The sequence below is a fragment of the Sus scrofa genome, chromosome 12, assembly GCF_000003025.6.
Source record: "Sus scrofa isolate TJ Tabasco breed Duroc chromosome 12, Sscrofa11.1, whole genome shotgun sequence".
In the NCBI taxonomy this organism is placed as follows: Eukaryota; Metazoa; Chordata; class Mammalia; order Artiodactyla; family Suidae; genus Sus; species Sus scrofa.
In genome coordinates, this window is record NC_010454.4 from 18121247 (window position 1) to 18142781 (window position 21535).

General features: G+C 50.3%; 1 long non-coding RNA gene across 3 annotated transcripts; it reads right to left on the minus strand.

Moving 5' to 3' along the window:
* LOC102160528 lies at nucleotides 426-21514 on the minus strand. Of its 3 annotated transcripts, XR_306474.3 has the most exons (5): nucleotides 21152-21514; nucleotides 18876-19052; nucleotides 4224-4432; nucleotides 984-1126; nucleotides 426-671 (listed from the first exon to the last, which is right to left on the minus strand). It is a non-coding gene; the product is annotated as an uncharacterized LOC102160528 (long non-coding RNA). The 3 variants fall into 3 exon arrangements; XR_306478.3 differs by lacking the exon at nucleotides 984-1126; XR_306476.3 differs by lacking the exons at nucleotides 426-671; nucleotides 984-1126 and adding an exon at nucleotides 1594-2024.

The window sequence follows — 21535 nt, forward strand, 5'->3', positions numbered from 1 at the left end:
AGGTTTTAATTAGAAACATCACAGAAATGAAATCCTTAACCCAAACCATTCCTGCCAGCTAGAAATTCAGTCTCTCCTTCAAGGCCTTTCAAAAGAGCTCTCTATACACTACACGGTAGCCAGCTTGGGTACTTAAATATATTCATAAACTGGAAATTCCTCTTCACCTTGGGCCTAAGACTTCTTTACTGAAATCTAACACGAATACTAGCTTTTTCATGTATTTCTATTTGTGAAATTATGTATCTTTGAAGGTAGGAAATTTGTTCACCAATAAAAAGTTTAAACATTAGGGAGTTCCCCAGTGGCCTAGGGGGCTAAGGATCTGGCTCTGGCGTTGTCACTGCTATAGTGCTAGTTCGATCCCTGGCCCCATAGCTTCTGCATGCTGCGGGCCTGGCAAAAAAAAAAAAAAAAAAAAAAAAAAAAAAAAAAAAAAAAGTAAGATGACTCTACAGTTCTAATTTAAAACAGCCATCACTTTCATAAGTCTCTTTCTTCTCTGAGTTCTGCTCCCAGTAGGTGCCTAACTATGTCGCCAGTAAGAGCACAGCAAGAGGAACAGGAGCACGTGAAGGAGGGAGGGATAGGTCTGCAGCCACACAGCCAGGGAGTTGGTCCAGATCCTGGCCCCGAGCAGAGCAAAGACAAAATCCAGATCCTCAGGGATCCTGTGGGGAACAGCAAGAGACCTGTTACATCCACGAACCTCATCAGCACAGCCAGCAAGGGCCCAAGCCCTCCCACTGTCACTCCAAGCCTTGCCAGCCACGTGGCCACAAGAGCCAACACACATGCACACACACACACACACACACACACACGCACACACACATGCACAAGCACACACCTACTCCCCGGTTGACATGAACACCTTCAGGGGGCTGGTTAAACAGGGCCACCTGAGGTCAGGCTGGGCAGATCTAAACTCTCATCACAGCTCTCTCCCTGGCAGCTGTGGGACCTTGGACAAAGTACCTAACCTCTCTGATGGTCAGTATCGGGAGGAGTCATCACATCAGACATAAGGCAGGCCTCGCAGGGGACTGATGGGGTGACAGGGAGAAGCGGTTTGTGAGCAGGTCACACACGATTCATTAGATCCCCAGGTACCTGGGTTCCGACTCTGAAGCAGGGGGTCCAAGACAAACAGACAGACAGAAAAGGAGGGAGAAGTTAAAGATGTAGAAACCTGGGGAGTGTCCCCAGATGCCAAGGCTAGGCCCCTCGCAGGCGCTGTGGTCTCCCCCGGGGCTCTGAGACTCACAGACACAGTGAAAAGAGCGGGTGGGGGTGGGGGAACCAAGGGCAGGTCCTGGGCAGACACTTTTCACGGGTCAGATGCTCTTGTTCCCCCATTCTACAGAGGAGGAAACTGAGGCTGGATGAGGTTCTATTCCAGGCCGAGCCAGGCATTCCCCTCTAATGCCTGGGCACTACTCCCTATGCTTCTGTGGGACAGGGAAGCTCTAGAAGCTTCCCCCACAGAGCTGTCTTATTTTTTAGACACAGGGCCCATGATGCTTTCAGGAGCCTATTCAGATGTTCTCATTTTATCTTAAAATTGAAAGAGAAATTGAACAAAATCATGAATATGTGATCATGCATCCAGCTTGGATTTTATTCATCTTTCTACCAACACAGCTGTATGATAGTTTTTCGTATTTTTTATGGAGGAAGGGCCTACGAAGGCCAAAATCATACATGGCCCCAGTGCCCATAATTCTGTCCTCACACAGGAGAGACCAGGACACCCTCCTCCGGACTCTCCTGGTCCCTGGGACCGCGCAGCAAGGCCAGTCAGAGCAAGCCCAGTCATTGTGCCAAAACACTCAGCGAGGTGGCGGGGCCCAGGCCACCCTGGCTTGGCCAGCAGAGCCCCTACCCCACACACTGTCCCATGTCCTGTCCCCAGGGCCCCCCACCACCGTAGCGTCCTCCAGCCCAGGGCTGAGGAAGGGTGTGTTCCCATTCCTGGCAGAACTCAGCTTCCTGTTTTTCTCCTAGTGGACGAGGTCAGGCTGCTGCTGGAAAGAGACAAGGGGACCAGTTATGGGCCAGCAGATTCCGGCCGAGCTAATGGGCTCAGCAACTGGGAGGGTGGGGGCTGGCAGGCAGGCCCACTGGGCTCCGGGACCCTCTCTTGCTGACCCCCTCGCAGACGCCCACAGACCTCTGCCAGGCCTCCCCATCCTCTCTGCCCTCCTGGGCTCCAGTTTGCTCATCTGTGAAACAGGCTGGGAGGTTTTACAGGGACTGCCCGCCTGCTACGCGGACCCAAATCAGGCTGAGATAGGAGCAGATAGGGCTTTGTTGACCGCAACGACTCCACCAGCCATCCGTGCAGTAGGGCTCGTGACCAGGAGCCGAAATTATAATGATATCCATTTATTGCCTCCACGCTCGTTGCGGGGCCCGCCCGGTGCAATTGCGTCTCCTCAAAGACCCTATGAGGACGGACCTACTGTTCCTATTTTCTGACGGAGGAAAGTGAGGCTAAGAGCCTCAACTCTGGCCCCAGGGACAGGAAATGACCGATGTCAAGCTGTGCCCACACCACTGCCACCTCCCTCCTCACGCAGCAGGTGTGGATTGTGGGGACAGAGAACTGGTGAATCCAGGTCTCCCTCTGGCTCTTAGATTTCTGGGCCCTGATCAAGGGGGCTGAGGAATTATGGGATAGGAAAGATGAGATGCTTCTCTAGCCGGGACCAGCAGACACCAGGGATTTACGAAAAAAAGTCAGCTCATAGCTATCAGCCTCAAGCCCCCTGAGCCCCCGTCCATTCAGCACTATTCACTGAGTGCAGGCTCTATGCCGGGTGCACGGCCCGCTCGGGATGTCCTTTGGGGACTTCTGTACCCTCCCCCATCCAGCTCTGCCACTCACAGGCCGTGAGGCTGTGGGCAAATTTCATAACCCATCTGTGCCTCCGTCTCCTCCCCTGTAAAATGACGATGGCAACCACACTGACCTCACAGGTCATTATATGGATTAAGGCATCAGTGTGTTAATTCCCGTCAAATGTCGTGTCAGCATCCCTCCTCCCACAACCTGCCTGGCCTCACTCGGCCTCCCGTCCTTCTCTCCCTTGCTCTCTCCACTGCTCGCTTCGCTTCACCCCTCCCTCATCCCTTCCCAGGGCCTTTCCTGACATCGGGAGAGACATCCAGGAAAAGGCGGCACAGGCCAAGAATACACGAGGCCACCGACCAGGTAGGACCCACGCAGAGAGCGCAGTCACGTGAGAGAGCAGGGCTCCGCGCTGCAAAGGGCCTCCCTTCCCACTGAGCCCTCTTGGGTCCAAGAGGAAGGATCCATGGGGTCCTTCACGACCCTCATGCTCGGCCAGCAGCTGAAGCTCCTAAAGGGAGGACGAGAGGAAGCCAGGCCACACGGAAACCGGCTCTACATCCAGGTGGCCCTGAGCATAAATGAGACATGGGTGGGGGGGGGGTCTCAGTGAGCCAATCCCAGCAGAAGCAAAGCCAAGGCAGGACCTGCAGGGCATTCGAGGACGTGTGGGTGCAGAATCCGAAAGCAAGGGTTTAGGGGTTGCTACCATGGGAAGGCGTTCGAGAAATACGTACTGAGTGGACTCCATGGGAGGAGAGGTGTTGGGTGAGTTGGAGACAGGACAGAGGAAGAAGGTCCCAAGAGAGGTACCAACAGCCACATCTGCCATGCTGATGTGGACCAAGATGGCAGTTCACAGGGCAATACCGATCTCGAACCTGGAGGAGCCCTGCCTGGGTGCCCCAAGCACTGTGCTGAATGTCTCACCCCGTGACTCACTACTTCTCCTAACAACCCTGGGTGGTAGTTCTGTTATCACTGCCTGATTCACAGACAAGGAAACTGAGGCCCAGAGAAATCAAGAAGCTGCCCCAAGGTTACACAGACGCAGGGACTCTGACCTCAAAGGCCATGTTGTTAACCACTCCTACTTCTCAATTTATTCTGGAGAGGGAAAAGCCTCAACTTACAGATCATGCTTGTGGCTTTCCTGACATTTGTTTAGTTCTCGTGCTCTACTTGGGGCTCCTTCAGGGGTCTCTTTCTGCCCCGAGGCATACAGAGTTCCCAGGTCAGGGACCAGTTGGCCCTGCAGGCTGTGATCGGGATTCTGGAGGGGATCAGATCCGAGCTGGAGCTGTGACCCACGCCACAGTTGCCACAAGACCAGATCCCCCAACCCACTGCACCGGGCCAGGGATCGAACCTGCATCCTGGCGCTGCAGAGATGACGCCAATGCCATTGCGCCACAGCAGGAACTCCCAGTGGTCTTATTTTGTTGTTCATGTTGCCCCTCGTCCTTTCAGCAGCTCCATACTGTGGGTCATCTTGGTTCAACAAAGCCAGCAGTTAGGAAAGAGGCGGAGTTGGAGAACACGAACGCTTTGTTTTGGAGGTCACCGGGAAAGGACTCCCTGATGGTTTGAATAATAATTATTACTGTTATAATCACTGCAAATCAAGTGATAGGATGCATATGAAATGGATGATATAATGCATGCAAAAGCCATGACTGGTCCTCGAAGGCCAAGGACACAGGATGGAAAGGAGAAGAGCTGGCAATGAAGAGGCTGCAGACTGAACAAGCCCTGACGCCTGGAGCTTCGTGCCATCCTGCACTCCTACGGAGCTCCAGCTGAATTGTACCCTCTGATCCCTAGCCCAGGAAAGCCACATGCCAAAAAAGAAGAAGAAGGGAAAGAAAAGGCTCTGGAATCAAGTGTTCCTTCCTGTGTAAATGTCGTGTTTTTTTGTTTTCTTTTCTTTTGTTTTCTTTTTTGGCTGCCCTGGGGGGCATACAGAATTCCTGGACCAGGGATCCCTGATGCAGTTTTGACCTACACTGCAGCTGCAGCGATGCTGGATCCTTTAACCTACTTCATAGGGGATCTAGCCCGCATCCTGGCGCTGCAGAGATGCCACCCCTCCCCTTGTGCCACAGCGGAAACTCCAAGGAACTGTGTTGCTGGTCTTCTAGGGGCAGTGGCCTCAGGTTGGTTGCCTGCTCCAGACCAGGTGGGTAGAAGGCTCAATCCTGGATGAGAAGATAACCTGATTTGTAGACTTATCCGTTCCTTGCACAGCGGGAAGCCTCCCAGTTCTGTGGGTGAAGCTCTAGAGAGACCCAGGTCTGCTACCAGAGGAAGCCAGGAGTCCGTCTGCAGAGCTGGCAGTGCGCTGGAGAGCCACCAGGTCAGGCAGCCTCCCAATCCACCACCCCAGCCTCCCTCTCGCTTCCCATTCTCATCTCCTGTTAGTCAGAGGGACCTTGGCAGCCTCAGGAAGCTCACATACAAAGCAGGATTCCAGGAACTCCAGGCTGAACAGACTCAGTTCCTTTTTGTTTCACTTAAAGGTCTCTGGTGCTGGAGCTCAGCCCCATGACCTTCCAGGCAGGATCCTGGTTGATTATCTCCACACTGCCTCCCTCCCTCCCCCACAATTACACTTCTCTTCAGCGGCTTCTGAGAATCCTAGAATGTCACAGTGCTGGAAAGGACCCTATATATAGATAGTGAAAGAGGAAGCTGAGAGGCTCCAGCCTAAGGAATGGCCTCCATCTAGCTGGTCTCCACCTGCCAGGTTGCATTCCCCCCAGGCTCCCCAGCCTCCAGAAATGCACCCACAAATTAGGGATCAGGTGTATGGCGTGCTGGAACAAGAATATTTCGTTCTTGCGTACCTGACGCTTTCCATAGGTGATGAAATTAAAAAGTTGGACAGAGGGAGTTCCCTGGTGGCCTAGTGTTTAAGCATTTGGTGTTGTCACTGCTTTGGCACAGGTTCAATCCCCAGGCTGGGAACTTCCACATGCCAAAGATGCAGCCAAAAAAAAAAAAAAAGCTTGAACAGAAAAGAGTAAGAGGGTTGCTGATAACATAGAAAGCCCAGGATACGAAAGAAAAAGGGAGAGAGCTTGCCATCCTATTCCAGCAACACAGGGAGAGACGCAGACTTTTCCAGAAGGATGAAAACTATCTGAAGGGACTGCTAAACTGAGTGTCTGAGTACCAAGTGTTGGGAAGATTGGGTAGAGGTGACTCCAGGCGAAAAAGGGATGATCTGATCTGCTTCGGAGATTTTAGGAAGAGACGTTTCTAGCCTGTGATTCGTCCTGTCATTAAGATGATACAACAGTTTGGGGCAGGTGTACATAAGTGCATTATACCCGCTTCCCTCCCCTCTCCCCGCTCCTTCCCTCCCTCCCTGGGGCCACAGAGACTTCTGGGTAGGAGGGGCTCATCCTGCCCACCCGGAAAATGTCTATACATTTATCTAATCATTTTCTTCTTCAGCAAAGATTTTCAAGCACCTGTTCCAGACCCTGATAAAAACAACTGTAAATCAAGGTAAATGTGACGTCTGCCCTCATGGAGTGTTCCGCTCAATGGGGACAATTAAATAATCATCCAACAGCATGGGGTAAACTCTATGTGGGCAGGAAAACGAGAGAGGGGGAGAATGCTAAGGAAGAAAGCTTAGATGAGGGACTCATCCGTGAGGGCTGTGTGTGAAGGAGGAGGTCAAGTCTAACCCAGCCTAGGGGATGACGGTGGGTTATCCAATGACAGTATCTCAGGCTCAGAGAGATTGATTTTCTTCAAGATCACACATCTAACGACGTCACCAACTCAATCTCATCTCTATGTCGACTTAAAAACATGCACAACCTGAAAGATGAGAGTTAAGTTTTATTGGGGGCAAAATTAGGACTTAATTCTCAACCTTCAGGTTGTGCTTTTTTCTTTCCTTTTTTTTTTTTTTTTCTTTTTTGTCTTTTTGCCTTTTAGGGCCGCACCCGCGGCATATGAAGGTTCTCAGGCTAGGGGTCTAATCGGAGCTGTAGCCACCGGCCTACGCCAGAGCCACAGCAATGCCAGATCCGAGCCACCTCTGTGGCCTACACCACAGCACACGGCGATGCCGGATCCTTAACCCACGAAGTGAGACCAGGGATTGAACCCACGTCTCCATGGATGCTCGTCAAGTTCATTAACTGCTGAGCCACAAGGGGATCTCCTGTGCATTTTTTTTTAAGTAGACATGTATAAACTGACTTTGTTTGAATCCTGACTTTGCCACTTTCTAGCAAAGTACCCTTGAGTAAATTACTTAGCTTCTCTGTGCCTCACTTTCCCCGTCTGTAAAGCTGAGATAATAAGAAATCCACCTCACTGGGCTGTTTGGAAAATGTAAATGCATTAGTATAGCAACTCTTGTTTTTGTTTTGTTGGGTTTTTCTTTTCTTTTCTTTTCTTTTTTTTTTTAAGCCTTGCCCAAAGCATGTGGAAATTCCAGGGTCAGGAATTGAACCTGAGCCACAGCATTGACCCCAGCCACTGCAGTGACAATGCCAGATCTTTAACCCACTGCGCCACAAGGGAACTCCAGTAAACAATTCTTAAAGTGTGGTCCAGTGGCCCTTAGAACTCTCTAGGACTTCGTCCAGGGGTCTAAGATGTCAAAATTATTTTTATAGTAATAGTAAAATATTGTTTACTTTCATTGCTTTCCAGTGTTTTTCAGAGACTATATCATGGGTGACATCAAAACAGACTGAGTGCAGAAGATGTGTGAATCCAGCTGTTCTTTGACTAAAATAGACATTACGGGGAATTAGAGAATTGCAAAAAAAAATTTTTTTTTTTAGGGCCACACCCTGGGCATATGGCAGTTCCCAGGCTAGGGGTTGAATTGGAGCTACAGCTGCTGGCCAACACAACAGACACAGCAACACCAGATCCCCAACCCACTGAGCAAGGCCAGGGATAAAACCCACATCCTCATGGATACTAGTTGTTTTCGTTTTCACTGAGCCACAACGGGAACTCCCACAACAATATATATATATTTTTAATGTCACTCTTTTAGGAGCTCCTGCTGTGGCACAACGGGATCAGTGGCATTTTGGGAGCACTGGGATGCAGGTTCAATCCCCCTGCACGGTGGGCTAAGGATCTGGCATTGCTGCAGCTATGGCTTAAGTCGCAATTGCAACTCAAATCTGATCTCTGGCCTGGAAACTCCGTATGCTGCAGGGAGGCCAAAAAATAAGAAAAATTTAAAAATAAATGTTGCTCTTTTCATGAAATAGTTTTTATTTTGGAAAATAACAGTTACTTTAACAGAGAATGTTATTTATATTGACATGCACTGGGTTCATTATTAGTTTTTAATGGCTACATGGTTTAAATCTTTCTCAGTTTTAATTTCTAATATTTTAGGAGTTCCCACTGTGGCTCAGTGGGTTAAGAAATGGACACAGCATCTGTGAGAATGCAGGTTCAATCCCTGGCCTCACTCAGTAGGTTAAGGATCTGGCCTTGCCACAAGGTGAGGTATAGGTCACAGGCATGGCTCAGATCTGGTGTTGCTGTGGCTGTGGCATAGGCTAGTAACTACAGATCTGATTTGACCCCCTAGCTCACAGGTATGGCAGTGAAAAAAGTAATTTCTAATACTTTAAATATTGAGGAGTTCCCATTGCAGCTCAGCAGTTAATGAACCTGACTAGAATCCATGAGGACACAGATTTGATCCCTGGCCTCGCTCAGTGGGTTGAGGATCCAGCATTGCCGTGAGCTGTGGTGTAGGTTGCAGACATGGCTTGGATCCTGCGTTGCTGTGGCTGTGGTGTAGGCCAGCCTCTGTAGCTCCGATTGGACCCCTAGCCTGGGAACCTCCATATGCCACGGGTACAGCCCCAAAAATATATATATATATCTAGATAAGTATCCCAGCAGCGTGCTGGACTCTGTTTCCATTGACTTGGGAGAGTTGATTGCTCACATGTCTCCCCACTTCACAGTCAGTTCTGTGAGGGGGAATCTTAAAACTGGTCTCAGTGGAAGCATTTACACTTTAGGAATTGGCAGATGTTACAAGTCAGGGTTTTTCTCCCAGAGAACCAGTTACTAAACATTATACCACCAGATATAATCCCTAGGAACAAAAGCTCTTTGAGGGGCCTCAAAAAATTCTGAGTGAGCCAAAACATTTGAGAATCACTGAGTTAGTACTTACAAAATACTTAAATCGGTGCCTGCCGAGGTGGTAGGTGCTCGGTAATTAATTATCAGTGTTAATCTCCACCAGAGCTCCAAACTCATGGGCTTAATCCTGAATGGATGGCCTAATTTTTTCTTTCTCCTTTGCCAAGCTCCCAGACGCTGCTCCGTTGCCCACAGCTCTGCTTGCACGCCCCCCCCCCCAACACCCACAACCTCACCCCTTCATTCAACTGTGGCTCCTCTTATTTCCCACCAGAAAGATTCTCTGGCCCTGGGCCTTGCCCCTCTGCCCCTCTGACCGCAGCTGACAACCTCTGCCAGAGGCTCGCTACCACCTACGTGGCATAAAGAGCCCATTTGTGTGATGTACTCTAGTTTACATGTGCAACCACCATGCTAATTGCTTGGGTCTTTAGCTACCAAGCCGTGGGTGAGTACAAGCCCACTGGTGGTTGTGGGGCTTGTTCAGAAGGCTCTGGCCTTGACAGCTCCTCGGAGGCCTAGTTGGGTTTGGTTGTTTCGTCATATTGTGTTTTAAGAGCGTGACTGAGCAAGCCTCAAGCAGATGAAAAAAATCTGACTAAGGGTGCTGCACGGATACCCCTGGCACAGGCCTTTCCAAACATCTCCAGAGCCAGCAATGACGGAGGGGCAATGATGGAGGGGCTGGGGCCTCTGGGGAATTCAGGTGAAAGAGATTTTCCAAGAGAATGCCAACTGATAACAGTTCATTAAAAACAACAACAAGCTTTCATGATCAGAAGCTCAGGGAAATCTAAGCATGAGGATTACCAAGCAAATGATAAATGCGGAACAAATAAACTGTGGAAGAAAGAAATATGCGGGCAAAACCATTTCAATATCAAAGATGAGCAAGGGTATAAAAATAAACATTGGAGTTGCTGTCGTGGCTCAGTGGTTAACAAATCTGACTAGGATCCATGAGGTTGCGGGTTTGATCCCTGGCCTGGCTCAATGGGTTAAGGATCCAGCGTGGCTGTGAGCTGTGGTGTAGTTCAACGGCTACAGCTCCAATTAGACCACTAGCCTGGGAACCTCCATATGCCATGGGTGTGGCCATAGAAAAGACAAAAAGACAAAAATCAATCAATCAATCAGCATCAAGTACAGTAGGCAGAGTCTCACATTTTCTCCCTGCCTGATTTCCAAACCTCAGTCATTGGAGTATCACCTTTATGGGTTTTCTTTCTTTTTCTTTTCTTTTTTTTTTTTTTTGGTCTTTTTAGAGCCGCACCTGCAGCATATTGAGGTTCCCAGGCTAAGGATCACATCAGAGCTACAGCTGCCGGCCTACACTTCAGCTCATGGCAACACTGGATCCCTAACCCACTGAGCGAGGCCAGGAATCGAACCCGCATCCTCATGAATACGAGTCGGGTTGGTTAACTGCTGAGCCAGGACAGGAACTCCCACCTTTTTTTAAAAACACTTAAATTATTTTGAAAGGAACCTTTATATTTTCATTGTAGATGGAAAATCTATGTAAAAATAAATCCAATAAAAAACCACACACTAGAGTTTCGCTGTGGGTTAAGGATCCAGCTTGTCTCTGTGGAGGCGCTGATTCAGTTCCCAGCCCAGCGGGTTAAGGCTCTGCAGCTGAGATGTAGGTCAAAGCCACAACTTGGATTTGATCTCTGGCCTGGGAACTTCCACATGCCTTGGGGGCTTCCAAAAAAGAAAAAAAAAAAATGGTATTAAACTCTAACGAGGCCCTGGAACTGCCAAATTCTCTAAGAACAACGACCGTTTTAAAGAGATTAGAAAGTATTAGAGAGAGAGAGTATTAAAGACATATGGGCACTAAAGAGAGACTTTCTCACCAAGGTGGGACTCTTTTGACTTTCTTAGAAGGATTGAAGGAAAGTGCAAGCCACTTCAGGGGATTTATCCTGCGGCTTTCTCCACTATGGAGTAGCAGCTCCGTGATGCAAAGATGGGGTCTGTCCTGCTCCCTACACCACACCTCCCCTACCTCCACACCTGTCCCTCCCCCACCCCAAGTCCCTAGAGCTGGCCAGGTGTGAAGCAGGGGGTCAAACATTATGTGGAATGTGCGGATTCATTAATATGCAAAAATGCGTAGGTACAGAGGTGGGAGAAACACATTCTTTTGAAATTTGTACAAAGTGCACACATCAACTATTTGAGGCATAGACAAGTCTGAAAAAAGAACTGGAAAGAGAACAATTTTCTCAGCATGGGATCCGGTGTGGCTGAGACTGTGGGCCACCATGTGTGGTGCAGTGCACCCCTGGGGATCACTGCCAGCTCTGGGTCTACGGGAAAGCTCTGCCCGCGTGGCCCAGATTCCATGAAAGCACTCTCATTGCCCCAGACTGACCTCCATTCTAATCTCTGCATCTTAACACTTGGGTTTTTCCCTCCACCTAAACCAAGCATCTTTTATCTTCATTGGGCCAAACCTATCTTGATCCTGGCTGGCTCGTCAGCACAGGAGTCCTGCCGCCCTTGACTGCCATTTCCAGCATCCTTTCCAGCCCATTACGTCACTCATCTCCTTCCACAGGTTTTCCCAGGCGAGGTTCCCTTTCTCGGGAAAGAGGAGTGGTGCTCTCAACGGACCCGTGTTCAGACCTGTCTTTCTGTGCTGTGTCCATGTGTTACACAATCTCTCATAAGCATAAGCTCATTCCACATTTAGGCTTTTGACCCAGTGCGATTTTATCCTGGGGCGTTCTGCACTGTTGGGAATTCTCAAGGGGGATACATTTTACAAATCCCACCATGATTGTATGAGGTTCCTGAGGCCACGAGGAACTCAGAGCCCATGTAGCTCTGCTGGCAGAGGATAAAGTTTTCATGCTTCTGTTCAAACACTGGCTGCTACACCTCTTGGCAACGCAAAATCCGAGCCACATCTACAACGTACACCACAGCTCATGGCAACACCGGATCCTCAACCCACTGAGCAAGGCCAGGGATTGAACCCGCAACCTCATGGTTCCTAGTCGGATTCCTTAACCACTGCGCCATGATGGGAACTCCTGTTTGATTCATTTTTATAACTTTCACACTTCTAGCATAGAGTTGAAATTGAATAAGGGATCTATTGGGGGAAACGGTAGCGGAATAAAGTCAGATGGAACCTGGGAAGCCACTAGGCACAGGCTGGCTGGGGTGGACAGCAAGGAGCCACAGCAGCTTCTTGATCTGAGGAATGGTTTGGGGGCCAATTCGATTCCACACACACTAGCTGAGTACCAGCTCACCGCCCCGGTGTTGAAAAGCTGCCCTCCAGGTGCTGTCTGTAAGAGAGATGAGGCGGCCAATTAACTGGGAAATGTGGCGCTTGTTGAGGAAGCATTTCATCAGGGCCCCGAGGGCTGGGTGTGATTTGACAGGCAGAGGCAGGAGAGGTGCGTTCCCAGTAGCAGGACAGCCTGTGGCCTGGATGCACACGATCCCCCGTGGTTTGGGGGCAAAGGGTAAGCAGGACAGAAGGGTGTCCACTGGGAAGCTGTGGAAATGCAGAGCCCAAAGCTAAGCGGGGGCTGGACTGCGACCCAGCGCCAGATAGCATCGTGTACTTTATCCGTAGGCGATACGGGGGCAGTGAACGTTTTGAGCAAGGGAGTGATCAGAGAGTAGGAAGGATCAGAATGGAAGTGACAGGAAGCAGGGGCACTGGCAGAGAGGGGAGCCAAAGGGAGGCCACAGACACACAGGGCGATATGGAGATAGAATCAACACGGCTCCAGGCTCTGGACCAGACAGCAAGAGGAGGTGATGGATGCTCCTGGGGTGGCTGGTGATGTCGTTAACAGGAGATGGGTGAGGAAGAGGTTTGGGGGTCTCTGTGGAGCTGGAGATGACAGGCAGCTAGAAGGTGGAAATCTTCCACAGGTGCCTAGAAATTCCAGCTTAGAGCTCAGGCCCCTGGAAATTCCAGCTTAGAGTTCAGGATGGAGGTCAGAGCTGAAGGTGCTCATTTCAAAGTGAACAGTCAAGCTGGGTAATTGATGGGGCCAGACACACCTTGGGTACACTGTGTCCAGAGCCAACTCTCTTCTTCTAAGAACTTCTCCTGACCTTAGCAGTATCAGTCCCGACATGCCACTCCCATTCCCCAAACATGCCCTACCATCTGACCGACTTTCTCAATTCTTTAAAAAAAAATTTTTTTTTTCCTTTTTAGGGCCACACCTGAGGCATATGGAAGTTCCCAGTCTAGGTGTCGAATCAGAGCTACAGCTGCTGGCCTACACTACAGCCATAGCAACGCGGGATCTGAGCCGCATCTGTGACCTACACCACAGATTATGGCAATGCCGGGGCGAGGCCAGGGTTCGAACCCACATCCTCATGGGTACTAGTTGGGTTCATTACCACTGAGCCACGACGGGAACTCACTACTTCTTCAATTCTGAATCTCTCTGTATCTTGCTAATCTGCCTGGCTCCCCATCCCCTTGCACTGCCCGAGTCAGGCCCCCATCATCTCTCACCTGGTTTACAATAAAGCACCCCTACCTGGCCTCCTAGTTTGTAGCCTCCTCCATCACCCCAACCCTTTTGTATCACAGACAAAGAAATGTCTCTAAAACGGTGTTCTAGGAGTTCCCATTGTGGTGCAGCAGAAATGAATCTGACTAGGAACCATGAGGTTGCGGGTTTGATCCCTGGCCTCTCTCAGTGGGTTAAGGATCTGGCATTGCCATGAGCTGTGGTGTAGGTCGCAAACTCGGCTTGGATCTGGCATTGCTGTAGCTCTGGTGTAGGCCAGCAGCTATAGCTCTGATTCAACCCCTAGCCTGGGAACCTCGATATGCAGCAGGTGTGGCCCTAAAAAGACAAAAAACCCCACAAAAAACTGTGTTCTAGAAATGTTGGGGGGGGGGTTGTTGGCCACATCCACAGCATGCAGAAGTTCCCAGGCCTCAGAGCAAAACCCACGCCACAGCAGCAACCCAAGCCACTGAAGTGACAACAGTGGATCCTCAACCTGCTGAGCCAGACGGGAACTCAGAAATAGTGTCTTTTCCCCAGCCTAGCCTGCTAAGTATACAAGGCCCTCCAGAATCCCGATCATAGCCTGCAGGGCCAACTGAGACGACCTCTCTCCTCATCTCTTGCATTCCACACCCAGTTCCCCAAATGCGCCCTGACATGTCCTTGTCTCCGCGCTTTTGCAGTTTATTCCTTCCACCTGAAAATTCTTCCCGCCTCATTCGCCTGGCTCACTGCTAGTGGACCTGGCAGCCATCGGCTCAAGCATTGCTTCCTCCAGGAAGCCTTCTTTGATCTCTTCTATGTGTTCTTACCTCACGCAGGACCTCCTTCCACCCTCTGCATTGTATTGCCACCTTGTCCTGCTCCTCTCAGAGGGCAAGACTTATAACTCATTCATCTTTCTCTGTCACCAGGGGCCTAATCAAGTGCCTGGCACGCACTAGGTGCTCAATTAATGTTTGATTAAATGAAGTCAGGAATGGATGAAAACTCCAAAGGAGAAAGTGCAGAGAAGTGGGGGGCCTAGAACTGAAACTTGGAGTGTGTCTCAATCTTTAAGAAAGGGAGAAGGGAGTTCCCTGGTGGTTCAGCAAGTTAAGGATCCAGCCTTGTCACTGTTGTGACTCTGATCATTATTGTGGGACAGGTTCGATCCCTAGCCCGGGAACTTCTGCATGCCACAGGCATGTCCCCCCCACCCGCCAAAAAAAAAAAAAAGGAATGGGAAAACCAAACAGAGAGATGGTATCTTCGAAACTTCAGGAAGAGAATGGGCAAAAAAATATACCACTGACCTTGTTACTGTCTCCATATCTTTGCCTTTTCCAGAATGTCATAGAGTTGGAATCATACAGTATGTAATCTTTCCAAATTGCTTTCTTTCTCTTAGTAATACACTTTGAAGGCTTTTAAGTAATATGCATAGAAATGCATAAGTTAATATGCATTGAAGTCTTTTCATGTTTGTAGCTCATTTTAACACTGAATAGTATTTCATTGTCTAAGTGTGTCACAATTTATTTATTTATTACTATGGAAACAGTAAAAATATCAGTGGCTGCCAGAGTTTGGGGGTGGCGGGGTAGGAGAAGGAGGAATGAGTAGGCAGGACACAGAGGATTTTTAGGGCAGTGAAAGTACTTTGTGTGTCTAATGATGGGTATGTGTCCTCCTACACTTGTCCAAACCCATAGACTGCAAGAGTGAATCGTAATGTAAGGTGTGGACTTGGGGTGATTACGATGTGTCAGTGTAGGGTCATCGATTGTAACCAAGGTACCACTTGGTACCACACGGCACTTGGAGGTTGTTAATGGCAGGGGCTGTGCACGTGGCGGGGGTGGGGGGGTGGGGGAGGGAGTAGATGGGAAATCTCTGCCCCTTCTGCTCAATTTTGCTGTGAACCTCAAACTGCTCTAAAAAAACCCCAAATCTTGGTGTTCCTGTTGTGGACTCAGTGGTAACAAAACCTGACTAGTATCTACAAGGATGCAGGTTCAATACCTGACCTTGCTCAGTGGGTTAAGGATCCAGCATTGCCCTGAGCTGTGGTGTAGGTTGTAGACACGGCTTGGATCTGGTGTAGCTGTGGCTGTGGTGTAGACTGGCAGCTGCAGCTCTGATTTGATCCCTCGCCTGGGAACGTCCATACGTCGCAGGTGCGGCCCTAAATAAATAAATAAAAACAAATAAAATCTTTTTTAAATGCCTGTGATTGCTGGTGAACTCTCCTTCGCTTTTCAGGTCTCAGCTTAGTTCCTCAGGGAAGCGTCTCTGAGCCCCTCCACTAAGTTAGTTCTGCCTCTTCCTCTCCCATCCCACACCTGCGTGTCCCACACATGATACACGACACTCCAGTCCTCACCTTCTCTGCTCTGAGCTGCCCTGCAGGTGACTGACCCCTGCAGGCTCCGGGCCAATGACAGGCAGGTGACCAGAAGGTGGCAGGTGGAAGGAAAGGAGAGTCTGCGTCCGGCTCAGGCTTGAGCAGTATCTATGGAAGCGGATTGTATCTCCTCTGTGGTTCCAACTTCTTCCAAGTTGGCCCCCCAGCCACTGACTACACTGCTTCCCCCTCAAGTCCCTCCAACCCGGGGCTAAGAGTGGGTTCTTGATCACCTCGTCGTCGCCTCCTGGGCTTCTTAGCTCCTCCAGCCTCTGTGCAACCAATTCCTTGTGCCAAATTCCATGTGTAAAAACGCAGTGAGTTCTGCTTCCCAGTTGGGCCCTACCTATTGCAGGACGCTTTGTCCAGTCTCTCCCCATCCTCATCACTTGCAATGGCTTAGGTCCTCATCTGTAGTTGCTTGTTCAAGGTCTGCCCACCCACCCGAAAGGACATTCCCCAAGAGCAGGGCAGGGACCAGTCTGGACGTTCCACGCTCCCTCCCCTCGTGCCCAGAACATCTCATCTGTGGCTGGCTGACATGAGGTCATCTGACTCACAGGCAATTAGTGGGTGTCCACGGAGAGAAGGGGTGATGGGCAGAAACCAGACTTCAGGGGGTACACACAAGTGGGAGATAAAACAGACACCAGGGGTACCGAGAAAGGGGGAAAGAAGGCTGGGCCCATAGTGTAGGGGAAAGCCAGGATGGGGGCGTGGTTTTTTTCTTTACTGGTCTGTTTTTAAGCTGGGGAGACTTGATTACATTTGGAGGGTGAGAAGAAAAAGCTAAAGAGGAGGAGCTGAAGGGCAGGAGATGTGGGGACATGGGGGCACATGACTGAAGTGGTCTCTCAGGAGCATTAAATCCGCCCGAAGGGTTGAGGATGATGTCAAGAGGAGACAGGAGGCAGGGAGGTGAGTTAGAAGGGGATAACCAGATAGGAAGTGAGAAGAGTTTGAATCGAGCCTTAACCTAGGACTCCCTAAGAAGCCTAAGAAGGGCTAAGGCTCGGGGGGAGGGGGGCGTCCCAGAAAGGTATGTCCAGGCCCTGCTCTTGTAAGGTCATTTTTGCCCAGTGGTCCGGAGATCCCCATCCAGGCAGCCCCAGCTTTGTGGAGATGGACACCTCTCTCCTCACCCCTGTCACCATGGCTGCTCCTCTAGTCCCATAGCTCTGTGGCTCGCCACGCCCTCTTCCATCTCCCCAGGTGAGGCAGAATTTACGAGGTGTAATCGGGGTCCAGAATCTGCATGCAGTGGTGTGCTGGTAAATGTTTAACAACCGCCTGGGGCTAAGTAGCCCTGGTTTACATTGTTTGCCGATTTCCATGGTGTAAAGACTCCCATCATGTCTGATTTCAAGCAACGTGGACCACAGGATAGGAAGAGAGCTCCAGCACAGCTCCAGCTCCAGTATCCATTCCCTCTCCTGCTTCCCTGACCCCTCCTTATAGCTCTGGACTGGGTGGCAGCAATGGGGCAGGGCCAAGCCCTGTAGGGCAGTGATGGTACCACGGCAGCAGCCTCGGCCAGGCCTCTGATGGAGAAAGAAAATGCCTCCCCTTCAGAACATTCACCCCCCTGCCTCCCAGCCATCTCTGACCTCACCCTCACATCCGAGTTCTTCTTAAGCAAAATTTCAGGATCTCCCAGGAATGTGGGGCCGGAGATCCACAGACATACAGATGATTCATAACTACTTTCTCCCTAGACATGGCTGGACACTATGAACCGTGCTGACTAAGGCAATAAAAACCAGAATATAATTTCTTCTCCTCCAAAGCAAACAGAAAAGGAGAAATGATCCAAGGATAGCAGTCTCTCACTGATGCACAAAATTCACTCACTCTTCATCACTCTTCTATGGAAGTGACTGGGCAATTCAATCACTGAAGCCCACAGTCTCTTTGCAGAGTCTGGCATGCAGGGGAGCAGGGACACTGGAGTGACACTTGGTTTGAACCTCAGGTCTTCTATCATAGCAAAGTGACCGTGGTGGAATACCTGCTGTGGCAACAGGATCAGCGCCAGCAGCATCTTGGGAGCACTGGGACGCAGGTTCAAGCCCTGACTTGGCACAGTGGGTGCCGGCACAGTGGATGCCAGCATTGCGGCAGCCGCAGCTCAGGTCAAACCAGCAGCTCGGATCTGATCCCTGGCCCAGGAACTCCGTGTGCCATGGGGTGGCCCAAAAAAAGCAAAGTGACCGTGGGCAAGTTATTTTTCTCTGAGCCCCAGTTTGCTCCTCTGTGAAGCGGGGAGGATAACACCAGTACCTATTCTATGAGGTTAGACTGCAAGGGTTCTCAAGTGGGGGCAATTTTGCTCCCTTTGGAACATTTGTCTGTGTCTGAAGACAGTTTTGGGGTTTTTTTGTTGTTGTTGTCACAACTGGGTGTGGCAGGGTGGTGTTACTGGCATCTAGTGGCCAGAAGTCAAGAAAATTCTTAAACAACTTATATATGATTCCCCCCCCAACACACACACACACATAACAAAGAATTATCCAATCCCAAATGTCGATAATGCCACACTGGGAAACCCTGGACAGGAGTGACTATTCCGTGAGGTTATAATACACATGAAGCACTTAGACATATCTGGCTTATTTTTTGTAAGCTCTCAAAAAAACAGAAGCCACACTTCTTTCTGGAAGAGCACAGTCTCTCCCTTCCATTTCCAGACCTGAACCATTGGGGTGGGATGTGGAAATCCTTGTGTGCTGAGAACCCGGCTCACTGCTCAGGTGTGAGTCACCCCATAAATGTCAATATATTTTATTGAAAGCAGAGCTGAGGCTGCACAAGTGACTCAGGGCTAGAAGCCTTTCCAGGTTGTCATAACTTAACTAGCTGGGCTGGAAGGAAGTCGTTTTGCCCTGAAGATTTCCTTCCAGGTGCCAGCACTTCAAGGCCTAGAGACTCCTCGGTGCTCACTCCAAGTGGCTGTTGTATTGTTTCTTACCTCAACCCACACAGTGGGGCTTGGGAAGGCCCAAGCAAGTAGCTGAAATCATGAGGCCCTGCTTGTCCCACACATTCTCCTCTCCAGCCTGTAGAGGTTTGTTGCTTTCCTGCAACCCGACGTGAGGTTTCTTCTTGGGAGTTGCAACTTTGGGTCAACACGTTTACTCTCCCCCACCTACAGACACTAGTGTTAGTGGATAGATTTAAAGACAGATAATCTTGGGAGTTCCCATCGTGGCACAGCAGAAAACGAATCGGACCAGGAACCATGAAGTTGCGGGTTTGATCCCTGGCCTCGCTCAGTGGGTTAAGGATCCAGCGTTGCCATGAGCTGGGGTGCAGGTCGAAGAGGCAGCTCGGATCCTACGTTGCCGGCAGCTGTAGTTCAAATTGAACCCCTACTTGGGAACCTCCGTATGCTGAAGGTGCAGCTCTAAAAAGGCAAAATAAATAAATAAATAAAGACAGATAATCTTGATGGGGTGGGTGGGGCATGCCAGGGAGCCAGAGAACAGCCAAGGGAGGCTGGGTAAAGTACATGGACACAGGGAGTCATAGAAGCCACGGTGTAAGAGGGAGAAGGCAAGGGTGAGCCAGGGAACGTCTGCTGACTCTGGCCCTGTGCCACCTTTCCTGAGAAGTGGTGTGCCTGGAGGCAAACAGGTGGTGGGAGAGGCCAGCCCTGCATCCAGGCTTGCTGAAACCAACCTGTAACCCACCATCTGGCCAAGTTCTGCCCCTCCCTACGTCACTGAAATGAAAACCCTGGGGTTGGATGGAGCTTGACGGGCCACCGGCTTCTTTCTTGCCCATCATCTCCCAAGCTGGCCAGCAACACAGCCAGTTTATGCAGCAAACACTGTCCAGCTCCAAAGCGTGGGCTCTGTCAGGACCCTAACTGCAAATGCTTCAGTGGCCAGGCAGATGGCAGAAGGTTGAGTGGTTGGGTGTAAGGCAACAACGGGCGCAGGGGCTGTGAGGACCTGCAAGCTTAGCTCCAAGGCATTCGAATTCAAATTCAAAGAAAAAATAAAAAAACACTGGGCCAGCTGAACAAAACTTAACGAAGGCCTGAGTGAGTGGATGAGGCCCTTGGGTTGTAAGTTTTCTGCCTAAATGAATGGCCTTCCATATCCCACAACACTGAAGATGTCTGTTGGGTGCAGAACTCCAGAAATAGACTTCAAGCTGCGAAGGACTGCCTGCAAAGTGGTCTGGAGCAGGTCTTCGCTCCAACACTTCCAGAGGTAAAGGTGATCCTTACTTCCCCAGATAGCCTTCGATGGGGCTTGCCCACCCCTACCACTAGGGCCACTTACCACACCTGCCTGCCCTAGACCACTGATAGGGGTAGGGCATATCTTGTATTTTGCAAAATTTTTTTGGTCTTTTTAGGACTGCACCCGCAGCATATGAAGGTTCCCAGGCTAGGGGCCGAATTGAGCTGTAGCTGCTGGCCTAAGCCACAGCCACAGCAATGCAGGATCCAAGCCGTGCCTGCAACCTACACCACAGCTCATGGCAGCACCGGATCCTTAACCTGCTGAGCGAGGCCAGGGATCAAATTGGCGTCCTCATGGATACTAGTCGGGTTCATTAACCACTAAGCCACGACGGGAACTCCCCATTTTGCAAACTTTTTAAGTGTGAAATATTTTTTATTATAAATAAGTACAAGCTCATTGTGGAAACACTGAAAAGTACGGAAAAATATAAACAATAAAATATGGAAAACACTGGAAAATATCCATACCTCCCCTACCCCTTCCCCACCCCCACCCCCACGCCATCCCCATTCAGAGAGAAGCACTGTTGATACCTTGATGTATATTCAGACTCCAAGTCCTTTTTTACTAAGCAAAGCTCGTAGTTCCCTGGGGGCCTAGCGGAGGCTCGTAGTTCCCTGGGGGCCTAGCAGTTAAGGATTCCGCATGCTGCAAGTGTGGCCAAAAAAACCTCCAAAAAACTGTAAGTAAAGCTCTAGTCTTCTTTCTGGCTCTGTAACCTGTAAACCCAGTGAGGAGATGCTTCAGGCAGCATTCACATCACGTTGCTTTTCTGTGGGAAGGGACTGCATCAAGCCAGCCGCATGCTCTCACGAGACCTGAGTTTCAACACAGAGGACTGACCTGTGTTGGCCTTTAGCAAGCTTCTCTCCGACAGACACTAGAACCTGTTTTACTCATCCTCAGGGGCTTCATAGCGCGGGGCTCACAGTAAGTGCTCAATACAAGTTTTTCTAACCGCCACCCCCTCTCCCCGCCACACACACACCTGCCGCCTGAGCCAAGGCCTGGAGCAAAGAAGCACGACCCAAACCAGGAGGGTGAGCGCCTCGCCGTCTCCTAGGTAACCAGGTACGAGGCTGGGGAGTGCCCGCGCGTGCGCACACTCGCCCTTCCTTCCCGTAACCTCAAGAAGAACGCAACCCGTAAAGCTGCCAGAAGCCCTGCGCGCATGTGTGGTTGCACCAACCCGCAGGCCGCCTCCGCCTTCTGTCAATTAGTCGGCCCAGCAATCTCTTCGCTATAAACACTGTCCGGAAATAGTTCCCATTTCTGGAAACGAGGCCTTGTTAACCAATCGTTGCTTGGGGCGGTAGGACGGAACTAGCTGGGACGAGCCGTCTCATTGGTTAGATTGGAGGAGTGGGCGGGG